Source organism: Prionailurus viverrinus, chromosome C1 (assembly GCF_022837055.1).
Source record: "Prionailurus viverrinus isolate Anna chromosome C1, UM_Priviv_1.0, whole genome shotgun sequence".
NCBI classification, from domain to species: domain Eukaryota; kingdom Metazoa; phylum Chordata; class Mammalia; order Carnivora; family Felidae; genus Prionailurus; species Prionailurus viverrinus.
In genome coordinates, this window is record NC_062568.1 from 26205321 (window position 1) to 26230490 (window position 25170).

The 25170-nt window shown below is 36.8% G+C and overlaps 1 protein-coding gene across 3 annotated transcripts in view; it reads right to left on the reverse strand.

Moving 5' to 3' along the window:
- The window catches only part of PARD3B (par-3 family cell polarity regulator beta), a 1023096-nt gene that overhangs the window by 879086 nt on the left and 118840 nt on the right, over nucleotides 1-25170 (reverse strand). The gene's annotated exons all lie outside the window — the stretch shown is intronic.

A 25170-nucleotide genomic window follows, 5' to 3' on the forward strand; every position in this document is an offset into this window, starting at 1 on the left:
TTACATACTGCCTATTTCCAGAAAAGATATGAAAGCCAACCATAATAATGAGACAAGAACATGAGCCAATGAATGAAGAAAAATATTAGTAAGTTTTTTACAGAATACCCAAGCTATCATCGATTTGGCTCTGTGATTCTCTGAAAGCTTCTCAAAGTGGGAAAATTTTGAGCTTTATATAAAGCACACAAAAAACAAATAATGTGCCAGTTTACAAGAAGGAAATTCTTCTAGGATAAACCCCTAAGCCTTTACCAAATGAATCTTTATAAAGGAGAAGAACTAACACAGCCCACAGAATTCAACTGCAATATTACAAAAGCTAAGAGAAATGGTTGTCACAGAGCCTCCCCTTTACCCGCTCCCTAATAAAAGGCAAGGGCATACTATATTAAATAAGAGTAAAGCTTTTAAAGCATCTATTCAGAGGGACACTGAAATGTGACCCAAGAACATAGCTTTTCAGTAATCTGACTAGATCAAGTCATAGGCTTAAAAAATCCAAAGGAATTCTTCTTAGATAGGCTTTTGACTTCAAAATTAAGTTTCCTATCAAGTATCTGACAAGCTATTCCAAGTAAAATGAAAGGAATTTCGTTGCATCTAATATTAGACTTATAGGTAGAAACACTAATGATTAGGAAACTTTAACTGCCTGGTTCTCTTGCCCTGAGAGATTGCCAAAAAAAAAAAAAAAAAAAAAAAGGCAGCCACTGTATAACCAGGTAAGAATAGCAAAGCACACCCATCAGTCAGATTCTTTAATCAGAGATCTAAACCAACTCAAGGTCAACATGCTATAAAAGGTAAGCTAAGTACAACAGACTAGATTCTAAATAAGGAGAACACCAGAGTAGGCAAACACTATGTAACAGCCACTGGACCGTACAGAAAAGAAAGAGCTCCCCCAGTCATCTTTGGGAATTCAGTCTTTTGGCTATGGCCATGCTACGAGCAACATAGTTTTTCCAAATACACCCAGGACTTCTAATTGAAATCTACAGGGTATTACATTTCCTTGTAAAAATTGCCTTCTTACAAAGGGAGTGCAACTTAATTAATTTCTATTAATGTCCATTGAGTTGGGTTTTGATATATTACAACACTATAGATGAAATCTGTTGATTTTGACCATGTTTGTAAAAGGTGATGTATTATAAAGAGTTCTAAAGAGTTTGTTTTTTTTTTTACATATTCAATTACTTAAAAGACCTCTATTAAGTTGTCTGCTTTTTTCTCATGCTCCGTTTGTAAAAGCAGATTTTATCACCTAAGATTGAAGTAAACAACTACTCCCAACAATTGCAGTGTAAATTAAAATATGCCTGTTTTCCTGCCTAGAGGTAGGAACAGAAAGAAGAAAACCAAACACTGCAATTTAAAATAGGGAAACTCAGGAAGTGACGAAGGACAGGATCTGATCAGTAGCAAAGGGAGCAGACAAGAGGCAGCTCCATGGGGCCATTAAGTCCCACAGCATTCTGCTATCCCACACGTCGGGCTCTAGGACGTTCTGGAAAATAAGCCCTAGGAGTTGTAACTAAGACATTTATTTCTAATGGTCTAATTGTGATTCGAAAGAGTACAGGATTTAAAAGTTTTGCAGAACTAAATCAAGTAATAAAGTTATTTTGATACATTTTGGAATAGTATATTCAATCAAAAAAAAAAATTAAGTGAAATACATGGTGCCAGAATATAAAAAGACTGTTTGCAACTCTGACACTGCCATCTCACTTTGGCACTGCCATTTTATACACTCTAGCAAAGAGTAGACTAATGATGAGCACACACCTAATTCTGAACGAAAATAGACAAGTTATATGAAAGGAGCCTCAGTTAATATTTTACATGTCCAAGGGAGGTAAATCAACAAACCCAGCGCATACCAACTGTGATTTTGTCCCCACGGTATTTTCACCATAGTGCTATAGATCACTTTAAGAATATACATACAATATTAGCAGCCAACAGCCATTATAAGACCATAAATTCACCCTGACTCCTTTATGTATGTAAAAATTCAACCATTACCTTGCAGTCAAGATTTTGCATTTCATTTACTTAGTTTTATGACCATCAGGAATAAAACTGATCAAATATGAAAAGATGTTCACATATGCATCTTGTTTCACACAATCATTTGGGAAAGTTTACTGTATTTTTCAGGATCATGACATTAATTTACCTCTCTATTGCACAAATATCTGTAATACATAAAACTTAAATTATTTCAAAAATATCTGTAGTAAAAGTGTTACACAATAAATCTTAGAACTTATACTCCTAGGTTCTTAAAGTATTGAAAAAATAACATAGCACGCATTGCTTCCTCTATTTCTGATAGTTTCTTATCATTATTTTTAAATAATACATACTTAATTACTACTAGAACTTTAAAACTAAAAATAGCCACAAGGATGAATTGGAAAAGGAAACAAAAATATATGCATTATGGAAAGACCACAATTATAGGAAACTTATAATTAATCAATGCAGAAATTGTTCCAAATAGGCACGGATATTAACAGCAACAAATATCCTTCACTGTGGGTAGAAGACATGAAATTTGACCCTATACCTTAGAAAATCTCTATTAGCCAGAGTCCTGAAGAATAATAATTTTCATCTGCAATATCAGGAGGAATAGACTGAGAAGCCAGATACTAAGATGCTGTGACTACCAAGCACTGAGATGGAGTCAATCATCAAATGAGGGAAAACATGGATGTTTCTAAGCTAAATGCGTCTGGCCCAAAAAAGAGAAAAAATAGCCTGCAATGGCAGCAGGTTCAAAAGTGAGGCAAGCACTACAAAGAAAGAGCCAGTGTTGGAAAAGAGCTGTATTTAGCAGTGGTGACAATTACAGAGCTCAGTAATGCAACTGGTTTTTCGGTGACTTCATGTTGTGACACAAATAATTGTACCTGTTGGAATACAAGAACAATTGCAAAATTAAAGTTAATGGAAAGTTAAATATTTTCTGTGTAGAATTTAATTTCATGAATTTGGTGAAATATATCCATAAAATGACATTTCACCATTTGATCGTCAACATCATCAAAGCAGATAACTTTAGTGGTTACTATAGGGCAGGTGCTATAGGTACTATGAGTTTTATAGGATTAGCTTGTTTAACCTCGAACAGCCTCATGAAATAGTTATCAATCCATTTTACAGATGAGGAAAGCAAGGCATGGGCACGTGAACGGACTTGCCCAAGGGTAAATGCTTAACAAACAGCAGAGTCAAAATGTGTTTTTTAAACACAGCAAATAAGGGTTGGGGTTTTTTTTACTAATTAAAAAATATTAACAGAGGATTCTGGGTGTCTCAGTCCGTTAAGAGTCCAGCTCCTGATTTTGGCTCAGGTCATGCTCTCACAGTTCCTGGGTTTGAGCCCCATGTCAGGCTCCACACTATCAGTGTGCTTGGGATTCTCTCTATCTCCCTCTCTTGGTACCTCTCCCCTGCTCAGTCTCATTCACTCACTCACTCTCTCAAAATAAATAAACTTAAAGAAAATTTAACAAAAATCACAACTGCCTAAGAATAAGGCAGGGGATCAGATCCATCTCTGTTGCTACTTAAGTATATGGATCCAGGCAAGTCATCACTACTCTGGACCTTAGTTCTTCATCCACAGTGAACATGAAGGCTCTCTGGCCTTCTGCACAACACAGCACATGCAAGTCACAGTGTAGAGGACATGACAAGGCAATAATGGAAGGCCCCAAAATATTTCCCTAAGTGTGTCCAGTGTTTTCCAGGTGAGAGAAGCTTCAGAACATAATTCCTCATAATCATGAAATTAAATGTTGGAAAAGAAATGGAAAAAGATCTTCCTGCTCAGAGCAGAGATGAAGCTTGAGGCATCAGAAGAGAATTATGAAGGTTTTCATCCATGCACACTTTAACTACTTCTATCATAACCCTCTGCAGTTATTCTCCCAACTACTCCAGACCAAAAGAGAGTATGGTGCCCCAGAACACCAGCACCCAGGAAGGAGATAGTAGTCAGAACAAGTGTAGAGACTGTTTGGGGACAGGTACAGAGCAAGAGTCTATGAATAACCAACCACAGACAGTGTAGGGAAAAAGTTCCTGAAAACGATGCCTGAGCAAAGCCTAGCAGAGCAGCACTGACAACTGAAAAGGACAGAATGAAGCCAGAAAAGGAAGTAATAAATCTTGATATTATCAGCTGGCCCTGACTTCAGAATATGCCTCTAATTTCCTGAAAAAGATTAACCAAGAGTATGACAGGAACACAAGTGATGCCATTTTAATCATGTTTCTAAGGAACTCAAGAGAACTAGAATTGCAACAAGGGTTTTTATGCTGGGTTGAAAGTAATACCCAGCAAACTCAACGGAATTAAAAACCTCAATTTATATAAAAAATAAACGTGAATAAGTCCACCTGTAAATTTACTCCAGCTTTAAAAATCTATGAACCTACCAAAAAAACTTGATATAGCCATACCAATGTCAGATAAAGGAGCCTTTAAGAACATTACTAAAGGTAAAGGAGAACATTTCGTGATGATAAAAGGATCAATCCAATGGAAAGAAAGCAATTCTAAACCTAGGTACCTGATAACTTCAATACATATGCTGCCAAAATGGACAGATATTTTAAAAATAAATAAATAAACAAATCCACTTAACTATAGAGAACAAACTGAGGGTTACTGGAGGGGAGGGGATGCATTAAATGGGTGATCGGTATTAAGGAGGGCACTTGTGATGAGCACTGGGTGTTGTATGTAAGTGATGAATCACTAAATTCTACACCTGAAACTAATAGTATAATGGGTGTTAAACTGAAATTTAAATAAATCTTGAAGAAGAAAAAAAAATCTTTAAAAGTAAATCCAAAATCACAGTGAGACTTTTGGTAGGAAACAAAGATATAAATCATCTGACTAACACAATTAACAAAGGGACCTAACCTATTTATATTCCATACGTATAAGACACCATATCCATAAAGATTAGAAAAAACATTCTCTACAAGTGCATATGGAATATACACCCAATTTCAAAAGTCCAGAATCACTGAGAATATGTTCTTTGATCAAAGTCAGAGTCAATTCCAGAAATACACCTATAAAATGCCAGGCTGTTTGGAAATACAGTTCCGAATAATCCAATTTGAAAAATAGTTCTTAACATAGAATAATTAAAACAGCATACAAAAAATTATGAGATGCAGCTAAAGCAGTGCTTAATGGCAAATTTATGGCCTTAAATGCAAATATGAGAAAAAAGAAAAGCTGAGCCCAAGAAGCTAGAAAAAGAGCTATTCAAACCCAAATACAGAGGGAAGGAAACAAAGAGAAAAAAAATAGGGGCACCTGGGTGGCTTGGTCAGTTAAGCGTCTGAATTTGGCTCAGATCATGAGCTCTCGGTTCGTGAGCTCGAGTCCCATGTCAGGCTCTGTGCTGACAGCTCAGAGCCTGGAGCCTGCTTCAGATTCCGTATCTCCCTCTCTCTCTCTCTCTGCCCCTCCCCCATTCATGCTCTCACCCTCCCCCCCTCTCAAAAATAAAATAAAAACATTGAAAAAAATTTAATAAAAAGAAAAAATAGAACAAAGTTGGTTCTATGAAAGGCTTGATAAAATTGGCAAATACCTAGCAAAACTGATCAAAAAACAAACAAAAAAAGAAAAAACACACAAATTTCCACTATCAAGGAAAAAGACAAGCAATACCATCTTAGATTTTACAGCCATTAAACATATATGGTAAAAATTTAGACCTATAAAATTGGCAATGAAATGAACATTTAAAAAAAATACAACTTACCAAAACTGGCCAAAAATGGGAAACAGAAATACAAAGACAACAATTAAATTTTAAAACTTTCCCATAAAGAACCAGACTCATATTACTTCACAGATAATATCTTCCTAATGTTTAAGGAAGAAAGGGTGTCACTCTCGTACAAATACTTCTAGAAACTACAAGAGAAAAAATTTCCCATCCCTTTTTTTTTTAAGTGTATTTTTATTTATTTTGAGAGGGGATGTGGGGGAGCACAAACAGGGAAGGGGCAGAGAGAAATGGAGACAGAATCCCAAGCAGGCTCTGCAAGGCCAACGCAGAGCCTGATTCGGGGCTGGGACCCACAAACTGTGAGTTCATGACCCGAGCCTAAGTCAAGAATCAGATGCTTAACTGACAGGCGCCTCTCCCATCCTTTTTTATGAGGACAATGTAACCTGGATACAAAGGCCTTACAAGGGCATTATACAAAAATTATAAAATTTACAAAAATTTGCATATGGATAAGTATGAAAAAAATCTCAAATAAAATATGTGTAAATCAAAATTCAGTGATATACGTAAAGGATTTATTCCCTTAATGCAAGAGTGGTTTAAAATTCAAAAATCAACTGAGGTAGTCACCTAGTAAGTAAGGGAAAAAAGGATAAAAATTAGATGATCACAATGGATTCACTTGAGACTATTCACCACCAATTCACAGTAAAAAGTATCTTAGCGAGCAAGGTAAACCTACAATTAAGGCAAACCAGTAACAGAAAACTCAAAAATTAAAAAACAGCAACATTTATAATAGCATCATCAAATCAAATATTTAGGAATAAGTCTAACAAAAATGCATAAAACCTTTATGCTAAAACTTACCAATTTTTACAAAAAACTAAAGAAGAGTTTCAAGGATTAACAGAGTCAATATTCTGAAGATGTTCATCTTGCCCCAAATTGATTAAGGATGAGTTAGGGTTATGACCAACCAGAATTCTCAGACACTGATCGCTGGAGTGTACATTTCATTAAACTGTTGAACATAAACATCCTACATAGCTCAGCAATCCCACTCCTAGATATATATATCCAACAGAAGCAAGTATATAGAATTACCAAAATACATGTCCTGTAAGATTCATAAGAGAATTCCTAACACCTAAAAATCTGGAATATCCCAAATATTCATCACCAGTAAAATGAGTAAGCACCATGTCCATGCAGCAGAATACTAAATATCAACGAGAATGAATAAACTACAACTTCATGCAGCAATATGGGTGAATCTCACAGCGTAACACTGATGGGAGTCAAATACCCAAAAAAGTACATACTCTGATTCCATCAAGAAGCTCTAAAACAGGCAGAATTATTTCATAATGTTAGAAGTCAGGATACTGATTACCCCTTGAGAGGGAAAGGTCAGTGAGTAGAAAATGGGCACAAAGGGGCTTCAAGAGTCATGGTTTATTTCTTGATGTGCTGGCTACACTTACTTGTGCACTTTTCTGTATGTGTGGTATACTTTAAAAATCTTTTCGGGGCGCCTGGGTGGCTCAGTCGGTTAAGCGGCTGACTTTGGCTCAGGTCATGATCTCGCGGTCCGTGAGTTCGACCCCTGCGTCAGGCTCTGTGCTGACAGCTCAGAGCCTGGAGCCTGTTTCAGATTCTGTGTCTCCCTCTCTCTGACCCTCCCCCATTCATGCTCTGTCTCTCTCTGTCTCAAAAATAAATAAATGTTGAAAAAAAAATTTAATAAAAAAAAATCTTTTCATAATTTAAGGACTCTTTGCTTCAAAAAATAGGATTTCTTTTTTCAACCTGAAATACATAATAGTTCCCTTTACACATGACCATGACTACAAATCATTAAATAAGACCTCTAAAAAAGCTGTTTAGAACTAGCTTCCTTAAAATTATAAGAACAAATCTTAGGGCAAATAAAAGAAAGGAATGTAACAGTCCCAAAAGACAGAGAGGCTGGGTTCCCCCACCCACAGAAAACGTAGCTTACTGACCATCAATCATTCAAAACTTATAAGACCCAGAGAGGAGGCTTAATGAACCACAGGCTTAAATGAGTCAACAGTGTGACAAATACGTTAAATATGTTACCACTATCGTGAGCTATGATAATAGTACTGTGTCCAAAACAGAGCAAGTAATAATCTCATTCTATACTAAGTGGACACACCATATTTATAGTATTTTCTTCAAAATTTAAGGGGTGGTCATTAACGAACTGGAGAACACCAATATGGGTGAACGGAAAAAGGTCAGCTCATTCATCTTAAGACATGATTTAGGTTTGTTTAAACCATAGAACACAAAGGAAAATGTTTTTGCTATTTCAAACATAGAACCACAGTTTATGGGGCACTGGGCTCTTCAAGTTATCAGACAAAAATCTCTTATTGTCAAGATTATCACTGGTAATCTCTCAGGGAGATACCATATCGGAGACAAACATCTCTCTCGAGTCTGACACTACCTGCTTTTCAACTAGGACTGGCAAATTACTGTATTTTCAGTTAAGCACCAGATAAATTATCTGGATTATACTGCAGACAATGTGAGAATTACACATAATCCTAACGTAAGTGAGAATTATATATGTAATGTAATTACTTATGGAAGTGAGAATTACATAATCCTAAAGAGTCCTTCTGACTCTCAAACCTACAGCATCTAGAACCTCAAAGTTCCTTGGGGCTTTGAACCTAAAGTTAGAGAACTTCTGGCAAGAAGAAATCTCGTCTGTATTATAAGAATAATGTTTTCCACATAGGGAATAGAGTCGATGGTGTAATAGAGCATGGTGACAGATGGTAGCTACACTCGTAAGCATAATGTACAGAGCTGTTGAATCACTATGTTGTACACCTGAAACTAATGTAACATTGTGCATCGACTATACTTCAATTAAAAAAAAAAAGTTTTCAGAAGTTCAGCATGATTCCACAGTTATAGAGCATCTCCAAGCAGAAAGTCTGAGCAAAACAAATTTTACATGTCTCAATCTATCAGTTATTCTGTGTCTTGCTGTGTAACCTGAAAATTCACTAATTTATGAACAGATTTAAAGAAAGGGGTCTTCTACAATCCTAGGTAACAGAATTACTCTGGTAAAGAAACAAAATGAAAACCTGAGAATTTTATATTATGTACCTTGTACTAAATAGGCTACTTTCTCACTCTAAAACAACTCTTCCCTACTGACGACCCCAAATGTGGGGTTTTCAATCCTTGACTAGTAAATTCATGAGTTCAGAAACTCATAGGAATCCACCGGCTATGAGCGGATTCTTATCGACAGACCACCGAGACCGGTCCTCCCATCTTACTGGGGGAGAGGGGCGGGAACACCCGAATAAAAGATGAAGCCACAAAGAAGGTTGTGGTTGGCTTGTGCTATCCCATCTTAAACAAAAGTAGTCTCCATATGAGAGCACCAACAATTCCAGGGTAGGTTTTCGATTTTATCTCATAATCCAAATTTTGATACTACTACTTACTCTCCTTTTCAAGTAGGAAGAAAAATATTTAAGCATCAAGGCATATACTTCACTTTCTATTTCATTTATCAACTAAATATTAAAAGAGAATGTTAAACACCTCACGCCATTTCTCATTCAGTTTCATGAAGTAACCATAATCTCAGTTTTCTTTGTATAAAGAAATGTAAAGGTTCATTTAAAGGTTCATTTTTTTTTCATCCTGGAATTAACCTAAACTTATTTGAGGAAAAAAAGGTCCAGATATTTAAGTTCTTTTTTTTAAGGACAATTTTTAATTATTTTAAAATCTACTGCCTACATTATCACAGTACACTCACTTTACAAGAATATGGAAATTTCCTTTTTCTATGAATCTAAGAGTTAAATGCATAAAAGTTTAAGTCTTATTTAAATCTTCAGGATTAAATACATTATAATCTTAGAATCAAAGTTCTATCAGGAAAATCAAATGTTAAAGTCTGAAATTAACAAAAATTGTACTTGTATTTAATTGATACATCTATTTCAAAAATTTCCCAGTATGAAATACTTCCAAAACATTAAACCATTACTAATTTAGTAATGCTGAAATACGGTGTTTCAAAACAATTTTAAAGAAAACAGCTGATTTTCTTTTTTAAATCCTGTTTTCCGTTAATTGTTTTCAATGAAATTTTATAGTCCAAAGACCTGGATGCCAAGGTTTTAGAAGCCTGTGTGGTCCAAAGGAATGCAAAGCCCACAGCCAAAGAATGGAAGCAGCCACGTCCCCAAAGAGAAGGAGAAGCTATAACTTTTTAAATAATTTATTATGAAACCCTAAAAAGCATTCTGCTATGAAATGAATTTTAATAGGAATTTGAGAATGCAAATTCATACAACTCAAGCTTTGCTGAATGTAGCCAATTAAATCCCACCATTATTGCTGCTATGATGCCAGCATCTTTGTAAGGTAATTCCAAAGTACAGTTTGACAGATAATGTTAATTGTGTGTGTATCTTTATGTATATAAATGAATGAATGAAGATTTAAAGTATTCTACAAGTACCCAAGATAGACTCCAGATCTTTATTCAAACACAGAAAGTTTTATGCTTCATCACTGAAGAAATCAAGACATAGAAAAGAGAATTTTAATTTATATCAGAAGAGGTACTGCTGTGTTTATAAAAACATGTAACTCTAAGAGAAACATAAAGACATCATCAACTGTATTCCTGCTCACTGTGTATAAAACTTCTTTTCAGTATGGCAATCATAGGAATGGTGAAGGATTAGCAGTCTCTGATTTTCAGAAGTATTGACATACTATTCCCACTACTGTTAACTCTCTTTTTCCAACAACAGGGCCATTCCTCCAGAATCCAATGGATGGAACACTGATGAAGCTAAAAAGAACACAGAAAGCACAGGAAAGGAAGCAGGAAAAGCTGAACACAAGTACCCCATGTTCAGAGCATTCGAGTCTTGCTACCCCATCCAACTACAGAAAGCTAGTGGTCTTCCTCCCCAGCCACTCCTCATAGGCAGTTAGGGGAATATGTGCCTCCAAAATGAGAGATACGGGAAACAGAGGACCCAACACCAAAGACATGAGAAAGGAATGCCCGCCTAAGAAATAGTGATAGCAATTAACATTACAGCCATGCAGGAGTTTGGGGAGCAACGGATCTTGACAGGATCAGCACAATGAAGGGCTTCAGGAGTGAGGTTATCAAGGAACTACACAAAATTGTCAGATTTTATGGCAGACTTAAATCTAAAGAAAACGGTACTACAGAGTCATTTTCTGCCACTATTAGGAGAGAAAAGAAAGCATGAGACTCAAAGAAAACTAAGCAAATCAAATAGGTTAATTTCAGGGAAAGCAAAAATTTGTACGGGACAGGAAGGAATCATAGTTATTGGCTGAAGAGTAAACATCTGCATGGCTACTGTAGTAAAAACACTGAATACAGAGTTAACCAAACATTCCAACAATTTTGGGCAACCATGGGGTAGAAAAACGGAAAAAGGATAAGAAAGTTATAATTTTCAGGTACCCTAATAGGATATAAAAAGATTGATGAAAAAAGAGATAGCAGTAAGTTCTTCATTCGTAAATAAAAGCACACTGCCATCCCTTGGTTCACAAATTATTTAGAATTATTACTACCTAAAAAAGGTATTGTTAGTACCTAAAAAAGACAGCTAAAAAAAAAAAAAAGGTTGAGGGTGGGTGCTTCTTAGAAGCAGCCTGGTAGGAGAATCCATAAACCCCTGTTTTTAGTTTGGGGCCTTTTAGCACTATTTGACCTTTCAAACTAGAAATGGGCAAACTATGGGCCACAGGCCAAATCCTGCCCATCATCCATTTTTGTAAATTAAGTTTAGTGAAACACGGCCATGCTCACTCATGTGAGCATCTGAATGGCTGCTTTCACACTGCAACCGCGGAGGTGTCATATGGGCTTGCACAGGCTAAACTATTTACAATCTGGCTCTTTACAAAAAGAGTTTGCCAACTCCTGCTTTAAACCGTGTGTAAGAATTACTTTGATTGTAAAAATTAAACGGTACAGAGGGGTGGTCCACGGTATTCTCCAGAAGCAACTCTTTTAGGCATCTGTTTTAGTCTAACTAAATGTTAGCTCCTCTCTAAATAAGCACTTCTCACAGTCTCAATGACTTCAGAAATCACCTTTTTTTGGCTTTGATATCATGATGGCAACTAAGTGTAGAGTCCTCCAATTTCCCCATCCTTCTTTCTCCCAATATTGTTATTCAAATATATGTCCTTTAAAGGCTACTTTTATCTTTAGTGAATAACTTAAACTTCTATTTTTAATTCTATCATCTAAAGACTGCATTTCTTCATTGCTCAGAGTAAAAGAGAACATCACAGTCCCTACTCTTCTGTCCTTCTGCCTTTTTACTTTCCATATCTGTCATCTCTACCTTATACATTATCAAGTTGAAAACATTTGCATTCTCCTCTGTAATGATAACCATACTTTGTCTATAATCAGATTCCAAAAGTTCAAAGCCAATGGCTGGTATTGACATTTATGGTAGCCAAAGGAATAGTGTTCTCTGATGAACCAAACAGGAGATGACTGTCTGTCATTCCTTACGGTGCTAATGTCATACCCCCTAAGCCATTCCAATAAGAATGTTCAAATACATTCTCCTTGTTACAGTCTACCTTTTGCCAAAAATAATGTCAGGTTACTTTAATATGTAAGTCATAAGAGTTGACCTCAATATCAAAAAATGTATAGTAAATTATTCCAAAATATATTTTTATAGTATTTTCTATATATGGTATATATACATTTACACATACGTGTGTATATATGTATATATGGTCACAAAATGCAGGTGGATATAAAAACATTCAATGGTAAAACAGATTGTGCCCAATTTTATACAGGCAAGAAATAACACTCTCTTTGAAAATGAGCATGGTTGCCTTTGATAAAATGAAAATAGGCTAATTTTTCTAGGAAAATTATAAATGCCTGGAATCTAGAATATGAGAAGTATTTCCTATAGTTCAATAGTAATAAATAAGGATACTATTCATTTCCTATTCCTCCTAGAACAAATCGTCACTAACTTAGTACCTTAAAGTTACTGTCTTATAGTTCTATAGCTCTTATGTCTGATGCCCTTCTCGCTGGACTAAAATCAAGTTGTCAGTGGAGCTGAATTCCTAATTTGGGGGCTCTTGGGCAGGATCTGTTCCTCGGCCTTTTTAGCATTTCTCACATTCTTTGGGTCAAGGCCTTCCTTCTACCTTTAAAGCTAGGAATGGCCAGCCCAGTCTGACCTCTTCTGATTAATTCTCCCACATACAAGGACTCCTGTGATTCCATAGGGCCCATCAGGATAATGCGGGACAATCTCCCTATCTCCAAGTTAACTGATTAGCAATCTTAATTCCATATGCCACCTTAATTCTCATTTGCCATGTAACATAATATATACACAGGTTCTGACAACAAGGAAGTAAACAACTTTGGGAGGCCATTATTTTGCCTAGAACAGGAGTCAAATATAGTATACTGTTGTTGTTTTTTTAAGTGTCTTTTTTTTAAAACATCTTAATTTTGCGTAGAACCAGGAGTCAAACACATTATACTGTCTTTTTTTTAATGTCTTTTTTTAAAGTGTCTCTATTGCTCCAAATTAAATATGAATAAAAATTAGTGCATCAGAAGACCCATCTCAAGAGTTGTGTTTGGAATAAAAAGGGTTATAATTTAGGTTAACTAAGTAACTAGAAGACACATGTTCAGAAGTTTTCAGTGTTAATTTAGAAGCCCAGCCATCATGAAATGTTGGGTCACATTCACTTTTGGCCTAACATCCCAGCAAATGTTACCCAAGAGCAGTATTAGTTTGGGATTTTTTTTAATGTTTGTTTATTATTTTGAGAGACAGAGATAGATAGAGCATGTGGAGGAGGGGCAGAGAGAGAGGGAGACACACAATCCAAAGCAGACTCCAGGTTCTGAGCTGTCAGCCACAGAGCCCCATGCGTGACTCAAACCCACCGACCGCAAGATCATGACCTGAGCTGAAGTCGGCTGCTTAACCAACTGAACCACTCAGGCACCCAGCAGCACTAGTTTTGAAACAGTCCAAGACATAACAGAGATATGAAATAGAGATAGAAAATCTAGGGATGAAATAAAATATAAAATTGGGCCAGTGATAACTTACAGTATATCAAAAACTTAGTAACCTGAAGCACAAAGGCACTAACCAATCACAACAGATGCCAGCTAAGGAAGGCCAATCTGATGTCACCAGTAGGCTATGTCAAGCCCACACATTTGATCTCTAGAGCCACACTTACCAATGGGAAAGTACTCCGGCCGTACTTTCTCTCCTCTATTGCGCTTACTCAATCTTTTCAGATTGGAAAAATTACTAGATCCTAGATCACCTCCACAGTGAGTCATGCTTCATAAACTTGGAGGAAGGCTTATTTATTTATACCTCTTTCCACAATGGAACATGGAAGTTTATCATCAAATCATCCCTTGCTTTCTTTTTTCTATACAAAACTAACCAAAATTCTGATTTTCTTCATAACTACCTCATTAAGTATACTTTTTCTTACTCTTCTCTGAAATTTTTACAAGTCCTTCACATGCTAAAAGACGGAGTCCAAAACATAAAAGGCACAGCCAAAGTCACAGTGAGAATACCAAGTTCTACTACAAAATACCAAGATTCTACTACTTTTCACTATTTATGGCTCCCCATGGAAATCAGAGGCTAACAAAAAACAAACAGAAAGGAACAACACAAACAGGTAATACTTGAAGTCAAGAGAATATAAGACTCCTGGAGAATCAGAGAAAAAAATTACACAATGGAGCAAAAGCAGTGCTTTCAGGAAACTTACACAATTGCATTCATATTAGAAAAGAAAAATTAATCTAAAATGAATATTCTAAATTTCCATTTCAGGAAACTAAAGAAAAAAGGAGCAAATACAAATTAAACAACAAAATTGCAGCACAAATCAATGAAACTGACAATGAATAATCAATAGAGAAATATCAATAAATGCAAGCGGATTCTTTACGCTAAGAAAAAAGAGACTACTCAAGTTACCAGTATCAGAAATGAAAGAGAGGACATCACTACAACTCCACTGGACATTAGAAGAAAAATAAGAGAACTCTCTGAAAAACTCTATGTGCACAAGTTTGATAACCTTAATGAAATGGACCAATTCTTTGGCAGGCACAATCTGCCACAACTCGCACAAGAAGAAATACACAATATAAATAAACCTGTATCTATTAAGTTGAACTGTTAACTGATAACCTTCCAGAACAAAAAGCGCCAGGTTAATATGGGTTCACTGATGAATTTTGCCAAACATTTAAGAAAGAAATGATAAAATTGTCTTTAAAAAATCATACAAGTTCCCTAAAATCACCGTCAGAAGACAGAAGCAGAGGGAATACACCCTAACTCATTCTGTGAGGCCATCATTACCCTAATATTAAAATGAGATGAAGACATCAAGAAACCCAGACCAATCTCTCTCAAGAACATATATATAAAAATCCACAACAAAACATTAGCAAACTGAAAACAACTGTGAATGAAAATAGCTATACACTGCTACCATCAACTCAGATTTACTGTAGGTATGCCAAGCTTGTTTCATGTTTAATAATCAATTAATGTAATCCAGCACATCAATATGCAAAGATCACATGATCATGTCAATAAATGCAGAAAAAAATTAGACAAAATGCAATACCCGTTCATGATAAAAACTCCAAGCAAGGAGGATTAGTGAGGAACTGCCTCAACTTCATAAGTAATATCTTCAAAAAATCTACGGCTAACATACTTGGCGGTGAGAAAGCGGAAGTTTCCCACGAAGATCAAATACAAGGCAAAGGGGTGCCTGAGTGGCTCAGTCGGTTAAGTGTCCAACTCTTGATTTTGGATCAGGTCATGATCTGAGGGTTGTGAGATCGAGCCCTGTGTCAGTCTCTACACTGAGCATGGAGGCTGCTTGGGATTCTCTCTCTCTCCCTCTCTCTCTCTATGCCTGTCCCCTACTCACGTGTATGCTCTCTCTCGCTCTCTCAAAATATATAAGCACTTAAAAAAATTGTCCAAAAACCTTCACAGTTAACCTCACCAAAGAATATATACAGATGACATTTAAAAAAGCACATAAAAAATGTTCCACATCATGTCAGGGAAATGCAAATTAATACAATGAGATACCACTACATACCCATTAGAATGGCCAAAGCCCAGAACTAAATGCTCACAGGCATGTGGAACAACATGAAATCTCATTCACTGGTGGGAATGTAAAATAGCACAGACACTTTGTAAGACACTTCGGTGGTTTCTTACAAAACTAAACACACCTTTATCATATACTTCAGTAATCAAGCTCCTTGGTATTTACCCAAAGGAGTTGAAAACGTATGTCCACATGAAAACCTGCACATGGATGTTTATTGCTGTATTATTCATAATTGCCAAAACCTGGAAGCCACCAAGAGCCCTTCGGTAAGTGGGTAAATAAAATAAACTGTGGTATGTTGAGATAATGAAATATTATTCAGCACTAAAATAAGCTATCAAGCCATTAAAAGACATAGAAGATCCTTAAATGTATATTACTAAGTTAAAGCCAATCTGAAAAGGCTACATGCAATATGATTCCAATGTCATATACATTCTGGAAAAGGCAAAACTGGAGGGACAGTAAAAAGATCAGTGGTTGCCAGAGGTTGGGGCAGAGGAGGGATGAACAGGCAGAGCACAGAATTTTTAGGGCAATGAAAAGACAGATGTACATTCTATATGTCTGGACAAAAGTATGACAACACCAAGAATGAACCGTAATGTGGACTATGGACGATTATGATGTGCAATGTAGGTTCATCAGTTATAACAAGTGTACTACTCTAGTAAGTGCTGATAATGGGGGAGGCTATGTGTAGGGGAGAGGGTAAAAGTTTATGGGAAATCTCTGTAACTTCTCCTCAATTTTTCTGTGAACCTTAAACTGCTCCAAAAATATAGTCATATTTTTTTTTAAGTAGATGGTTCCCAAACACATCTCTACTAAGACTTATTACTGAGATCCACTGTGACATCTCAACATAGATACTTTATAGATGCCTTAAATCTACCTGCTTGAAACTGAGTACATGCATGACCTTTCACCCTCTACGCATTCCTTTTCTCAGTGAATGACAGTACTTTTGCAGTTCTGTGAGCGAAAAGTTTAGGATTCATCTAAACCCATCTCCCTTACCTCTCTATGAAATCCATCCACAAATTCTGTCAATTGTTTTTTTCTAAATCTACTTCAAATCTGCCCACTTTTCCTCCTCACTTCCACAACTACCTCCCTAGTAAAGTTAACCACCCTCTCTTGTCCACATTACAGCAATGTCAACCAATGGTCTGTCTACATCTACTCTCTTTTCTTCAAATACTTTGTGGCCTTCCTAAAGTCATGTACTTAGAATCCTACTGCTGCTTCAATCCAAAAAGTTCTTCTTCCTTGCCTGAAATGACCATTCTTCTTTCTCTTCCTATTTAAATCTTAGCTATCATTTCTCTAGGTCCAACTCAGCTACTTCCTCATCTCACATGTAAACCCTTCCGCAATCTCCCACCAGAATTTCCCTCTACAAAGCCCTTATGTTACCTCGTTCACACTTTGCACATATAGATTTCATTTTGCCTCTATGACCAGTTGTATGTATGTTTCATTCTCAAGTGTACGGGCAATGTCTTCATCACCTTAATATACTTCCTTTACTTCCCCACTCAAGAGCCCAACCCAGCATTACAATTGCAGCACGAGCTCAACAAGCAGCACACTCAATTACCAGTGACTGTCATATGCATAATGTCTTATTGAGACATGAGGCAAATGGTTAGGACCAGAGTAAGTTCAAGAAAGGAAAACTGCACCAGCCAACAACAGGAAACAATCACCAAACAATCATCTGTTCAAGGACCAATGCAGAGTCACAAAATTTTTTAAGAGTCTGTAACCGCTCACACATTGCCCAAGATGTTCCTCCAGTGTCCTTGATATCCTGTGAAACATGTTAAGAAATGTGCCACTCAACATCAGTGCTAAACCTTATTTATCCCAGTAATTTCTACATCCTTGCAATACAGCTTTCCTATGAGTATATGAAAATTACTGGTTAGAGGTTACAAATCGTTTCATCAAAAAAGAAATTTAATCAAATTGTTTCATTTTGCAGCTGAGGAAACCGAGGCCCAGAGTAGGTGAACGGATTCCCTGAAGTCACAAGATTGGCCAGTGGCAGAGCCAGGATTATAGCACAATTTTCCTGAGTCTGGGTCTAAAGAGTTGGCACTTGATGCTCTGTGATCTGTGTAGAATAGAAGAAGTCATAGGCATGGATAATTGGAATGGTTGGAATTTTTTATCCACCGGTTGAAGAATGTGGCCCACTGCTTCCAAAGTAAGAAAATCTGCCATTGAGTGTAGGGCCACAGCTCTGAACCAGATGGCACAGAAGAGCCATGCCAGGAAGAATATCCTTATTCTGCTGGCAGAGTCCCTGTAAGCCCTTTCAAGGGGAGCCAAACAGCTGTAGGGTGGGGCATTCCTGGACAGGACTCCGCCTTCCATATGGTCAATAGCCACAGCCTATCCTTCAAGGCTATACCAACACCTTTCAAAAATTTTATACTTTTTAATCATTTTTTAAAACAATGAAGTGGGGACATTTTGTACTTTTCAAAGAATTTTAAAAGCCTGGCTTAAAGAACAAAGTCAAAAAAATATCAAGAACGTCACAGACATAAACATGATTAATACACTGCAGGATACTGAAAAGCCACTCCCCAAAATGCTTAACATTTCTAAATCAGCACAGACATCCTCTCCAGTCTTCTTCATAAGGGCAATGAAAAAGCAAATGAAAACTGAACCCAGCAAATACTCACATCAAATATTTACATATGCCAAAGTTCCTATTAAACACAGGCTTTTAAACTAATGCCCAATAAACAAGAAGAAAAAGTAAAAAAGAAAGGGGAGAGCGCTAAAATACACTGATTAGTCCTTGGTCTGCCTCATTCTACCTCATCCTGTATGTACTCACTAATGAGCAGAGGAGACAAATTCTTACTATGCCTGCTCTCTGACATTCACATACCCAACAAAACTATTATCAGGAAATACAGCCAAAGGACTAAGCCCTGCTAATGAGTCCAAATTCTCAGAAGCTATTTGCCTTAAGTTCTTCAAAACAGATTTTAACAGGGCCAATATGCGCGTATAAGGAAAGTTCCTTGAAAACCAGAATCAATTTTTAAAAGTAGAAATAAAAATATCCATTGTAAGTGCTTTTATACGCTGCATTACCTTTCACTATCATGTCCAACAGGAAAATCAGCATTCTTCACCACATTAGATCAACGATCAAAAGTTTGCCTTTAATAACTAACTTACAGGGAGAGTGGCAAGCATTTAGTTGTGCCCCAGCTGCCAAGATTTTTATTTGCTTTTCGTATTCGTAGACCACAACTTCTACAGCTCATTTGGTATACACAAACACAATAGATATTCCCAGATGAAATATAGGTATTTCTCCCTTTCTTAAAAAAAAAAAAAATCTAGCGTCTGTGCACAAGCAACTGATGTTTTTATTCTATATTCATTGTTATCACCCCAGACATTTTCTGCCTTGTCATCTACCTTTGAGATTTGAATAAAGAATCTGAGATTCAGGGATGTACTGCAGAGCACGATGACTGTAGGTAAAAATACTGAACTGTGTATTTAGAAGTCGGTAAGAGACTCGATCTTAAAAGTTCTCATCACAAAAATAGTTTGTAACTATGATGACAGAAGTTAACTAGACTCACTGTGGTGATTATTTCACAACACATGCAAATATTGTTGCATGTTGTAGACCTGAAGCTATCTCAATTAAAAAAGCAGAGATTCTCAGAATAAAACCTGTCCATTGATGTAACTAACCAATGAACAAGTCATTAATAAGGTTATCGTGTCAAAGTAATAATTTTAACCTCAGATTGTGAATCAAATAAAAATTCCACCAAATTAGGGACCCTATTGTTTGAACAACATGAGTCTGTCATGTTTGAATATTGAAAATAAGACTTCTCATTGTTTCATATGTGCTGTCCATTACTTGTACACTTAATGTTTTCTCCAACTTCAACTAATGTACACGCGTCCAAAAAAACGACTATTCTGAGGGCACCATTTCATTCTAGAATAGTGACAATGGATGTGACCGCTAAAATTAGAACTGGTAAAGGCTTAAGTTCCCAATTAATAAATTGTAATTTTAAAAACAGTTGTTATCTACTATGCGTGACACATTCTGGTAGCTGCTTTGTACATAATGACGTTAGTCTTTACAGGTAAACATTACTAACACTTGTACACGGATGAGGATAAGGCTCAGAGACATAGCACACCTCATAAAAGGTTCAAGAGCTGGTAAGTAAAAGAACCACACCTGGAATTTTCAAGCTGAGGTCAATTCACACTTACATTTTAAAATCAGAACAAATAATTAGTGAAATGATTTCCTTCATTTGGTAAAAAAGCCAGTAGATTTAATACAGCGTAGCTTCTAGAAGTAGACTTAACCTTAACCCTTATATTTCACAGTATAGATGTAACTTCAGCAAATAAGTACTGACACTCTAACAGAGGACAGGATTGAAAGTTTTGCCAAGACAGTATTAAAATTCAATAGAAAACGATCTCAATGCAGAGCTCAGGATAAGCTATTGGGAACCTCAAAAAGATAAGGGAAACTCATAAAAGGATGGGCAACGATAGCAACAGATATGTGAGCCAACAAGTAGGACCAGACTGGAAAAAGGGTACTGAGGTTCCAGCTTGGATTGGGCTCATCCCACTTACTCCCATAATATTTAAATAAGGAATGACTAAACTATGGTTAATGTAAAGATAACTATTTGCTTAATTTGGGTGCTTGGATAAAGGAGGAAAAGTAGCAAAGCTCTGCTTCATGGGTCAACAATGATGTTTCTAGTATGAGTGAGCATCTCATAATGCAACCTACGCAGTTAGAACATGTGCACTAGAGCAGCAGTTCTCAAAGTTGGCCCACAGACTTGTCAGAAACCCCCAGACCTTTTCAGGAAGTCCAAGATGTCATAACTACTTCCATGATTATAGATTTGCCATATAGGATATGTTGCCTTTGGGACTGAGGTTGGGTAAAACTGTTGATGCCTTAGCATGAAGAATGGTAGAGGCACTGAACACTATGAATACTCATTTTATTTTCACAACTGACTTCCAGCTTAAAAAAAGCAGTTTCACTGAAACAATAAGCATTGCAAATTTTATTGTCTCCTATTTTTTTTTTATTTTTTTTAATGTTTACTTATTTCTGAGAGAGAGAGACAGAGCACGAGCAGGGTAGGGGCAGAGAGACAGGGAGACACAGAATCCATAGCAGGCTCCAGGCTCTGAGCTGTCAGCACAGAGCCCAACACGGTGCTCGAACTTGTCACGAACCGCGAGATCATGACCTGAGCCGAAGTCGGACATCCAACCGACTGAGCCACACAGGCACCCCATTAAATCTCCTCTCTTGAATATACATCTCTAATATTCTATGTGACCAAATAGGAAATATGCATAAAGCCCTTCTGATATAGAATTTTAATTGTTTTAATGTTTATTTTTGAGAGAGAGAGACAGAGTGCGAGCAGGGGAGGGGCAAAGACAGAGAGGGGGCACACAGAATCCAAAGCAGGTTCCAGGCTCCCAGCTACCAGTAGATAGCCCCCGCTGTGGGACTCGAACTCATGAACCCCAAGACCATGAGGTGAGCTGAAGTCGGACACAACCAACTGAGCCACCCAGGCACCCCTAGAATTTTCTTTAAAAAAAAGAAAAAAAAACTTTGCACAATTAGGTTGCAAGCTGAAATAGCTGTTTCCATGGAACATTTTTACTTGAAAGAATGATAGACAAACTATGGTTTTCCAGACTTTGGTATCTGGCAGACTTTAAGTTGATTTTAATTCCAGTATCATTAACACACAGTGCTATATTAGTTTCAGGTACTCCATACAGACTTTTTAAAAATAAAGTAAATCTGTCACTTAAAGGGAAACTGATAGGATTTTTAGTCAAATTCCAGCTTTTTGACAAAAATTAGAATTGTGGGTATTTTGTATCCCCCACCATGAGCTTGACAGCTTCCCAATATTTAAAGACAGTTCTGATGAGATCAGTCGTGATGCTTAGGAGTGTGAGAATTCTCATACCAACAACAAATTGTGGTGATATTTACATAATATCTACCAATATTTTCCAGGAGACAACATATGATGCCATGAAATCATCTGAGTAGAAAATTCATTCAAAATGCAAGATAAACAATGGATTTTTATTTAACAGTATATAAAATTCATTAATACGTTTTCAGTTTCTTCTTTACAAAGAAGTTGTCAAGTTTTGGTATAATATTAAAGAGTAACATACACAATTTTCCAACTACATTATCTGTGTAAATTCTAACCTTCCTCATAAACATCAGCCAAAAGAACCTATGAAAACTGACAAAATGCAGAAAGAGACTGGAGATTCCAACCACCTTGCATTAAGTTAGACATTAAAGAGATGTGAAAATGTAAAATCGCACTTTCCTCACTAAGGGTTTTGCTTTGAAAAAGTTACTTCTCAGAAAAATGTTATTTGTGTTAGCATGTAATGGGCTCATTTATGAAAGAAGTTTTAATATTTTAGGTGCACCCATTCTAACGTCTAATCCAAAATATTGATAAATATAAACCACATAAACTTAGGCACATTGAGGTCCCCAAGGATTTAAGAGAGGAAAGAGGTTCTGAGCCCCAATGTTTGAACGTCCCTACAGCAGAGTACTACGTTCCAAATAGAGACGGAGAAAAGGTACCTGAATATCATGACTTATTCTGCCTCTGGTCTTGAAGTGTTTGGTTTGAAAATTAAAAACAAACAAACAAACAAAAATAAAACCACAAGACACCTCTACACAAGACATTTAAGGGAGAGCAAATTGCAGCTGAGGTTCGCTCCAGTGGGCTAGGGAGACAGTAAAGCCTTCAACAGCTGCATTTCGGAAAAATCATCCATCGGCACTAGGATAATGGCTGGTGGAAAAGTTAAATACTCCCATCTAGAGCGAACCCTTTCCTGGGACATTCAAAAGAATGTGGGTGCCAGTGAGATGAGGGAAGAGGAAAGCTTACCACCTGTTTCTAAGATAACTCAACAAAGGTACGACTGAAGAGGAACGGAGTGCCTGGAAGGTTATTGAAATTGCCAATTTTTACTGAGAACAGTAACTGCCAATTACTAGCCTGATCTAAGGGGATTCCTGACCTGCAGGAACAGCAAGGCAATTAGTTGGCAATGTGCCCTGGCCCAAACATCCACACAACCATGAAACCACAACAAAGCATCCAGGTTCTGGGAAGGAAGGACATTAGGGTTTAAACTCATACAAATTGCTCCCAAAATTGTATGACAACTTGAGGATTAATGCCTTCATTTCTGACATATTCCACAAAACAACACTGCATGCTCTATAAATTCAGTATTTTAAATTTATACAGAATTAAGATTAAGCTACATTTTTGCAGCATTTTTCTTTAGGAATTATAGAATATGCAATTGAAATCATTAGCCGAATTAGTAACTTATGTCCTATAAAGAAATTATGAGACAAAAAATTTCACTGGGGGGATAGTAGTGGTGGAGGGGGGGGGGGATCCCTGAACACAAAAAGCAGCAACTTATTTAAGTGATCAAAATTTAGTACCGAAGTAGTCACCTCAGAAATATAGTTCTGTAACCTTATAGAGCCCAGATCAGCACTTAACTAGACATTGGCTTGATCTACTAAGGATTTATTATACATTGTCTGAACTCCTTCCAGAAACAGTATTGACAAAACAGTAAATTAGCATCTTTTTTTAAAGAGCATACATTTCTATGTCTTATTTATTTTCATACTCCCCTCCAACTTTGCTTATTACCTGGCAAACTATAGGTATTCAATAAAATAGCTATTTTTAGATATTTTAAATGTTTAATAGCTGGGGATGGGAAAGAAAGACATTTCACTTCAGGAAACTTGAAATATCCAGCGGTCACTTTTCTAAAAAATTGCAGAGACCAGGTGCAAGGAGATGGTTAATGGAAATAATCAACATGGTTGAAATGGAAACTATTGATTGAAGGGAAAAAACCTTGAGACCAAGGAAAACAACACAGGCAATGGAAATTTATAATTTAGAAGTCCCAATACCCCCCAAAAAAATGTTGAACGGCATCTTCCCTAAGGGGAACAGATGAAAAGGAAGTACATTATCTACAGACCTCACTGAGAATAATGGGCACACACTTCACACCTCTTCCTTATTCAAGGAGCTTTAAAGTTGGAGGTGAGTTATTTTGTAGGGGCTTTTTCAAATAGAACCACATTGCCTTGAGACCCCCACATAGACAGAAAATGGATTTAGCTCAGAATATTCTAACAGTAGAAAGAGAATGGCATTGGGGCTCCTGGGTGGCTCAGTCGGTTAAGCATCCGACTTCAGCTCAGGTCATGATCTTGCGGTTCGTAGGTTCGAGTCCCCAGTTGGGCTCTGTGCTGACAGTTCAGAGCCTGGGGCCTGCTTCAGATTCTGGGTCTCCCTCTCTGTATCTCCCCCACTCATGTTCTCTCTCAAAAAAAAGTAAACATTAAAAAAATATTTTTAAAGACAGAATTAATGCCAGAATTATACAGTAATGGTTGTCAGTCTATGCTTCGTGCGAAAAGGAACTCTGACTTGAGCATAGGTGGTTGTATTGTAATCTTTTTCATAAATAGTATCCGTTGTTTATAAATACAGATTGATGTTATTTCAATGCCATTACTAAATAATGTATAAAGGTATTGAAGCTGCTGATAAAATGGTCTCAACACCACATTCCACATGTAGGAAAGTCTAGGCCATGGTGCAAACCACAGCCTGACCCATAGAAGTGTTTTGACTTACACAGTATTTTTTAAATTTATTTTTATTTTGACTTGCACAGTATTTTAAAGATGGGAAGTTTTGCATAGAAATCTAGTTTTCTAGCTCCTCTTGGGGGGAGGAAAAAAAACCAATCTGTCAAAAGTGGGCTTGCATTCCAGTGTAATCAGCTGGATCGGACACGGTGTTGTATATGCACGTGTACACAACACACACACATGCACGTGCACACGAACGCTGTGCCCTCTCCTCTTGGCCAGTCTCCACCACCTCCCATTGTCTTCATTCGGCCCACCTCACTTGTTTGATTGCCCTGTCCGGTTCCACTGGTG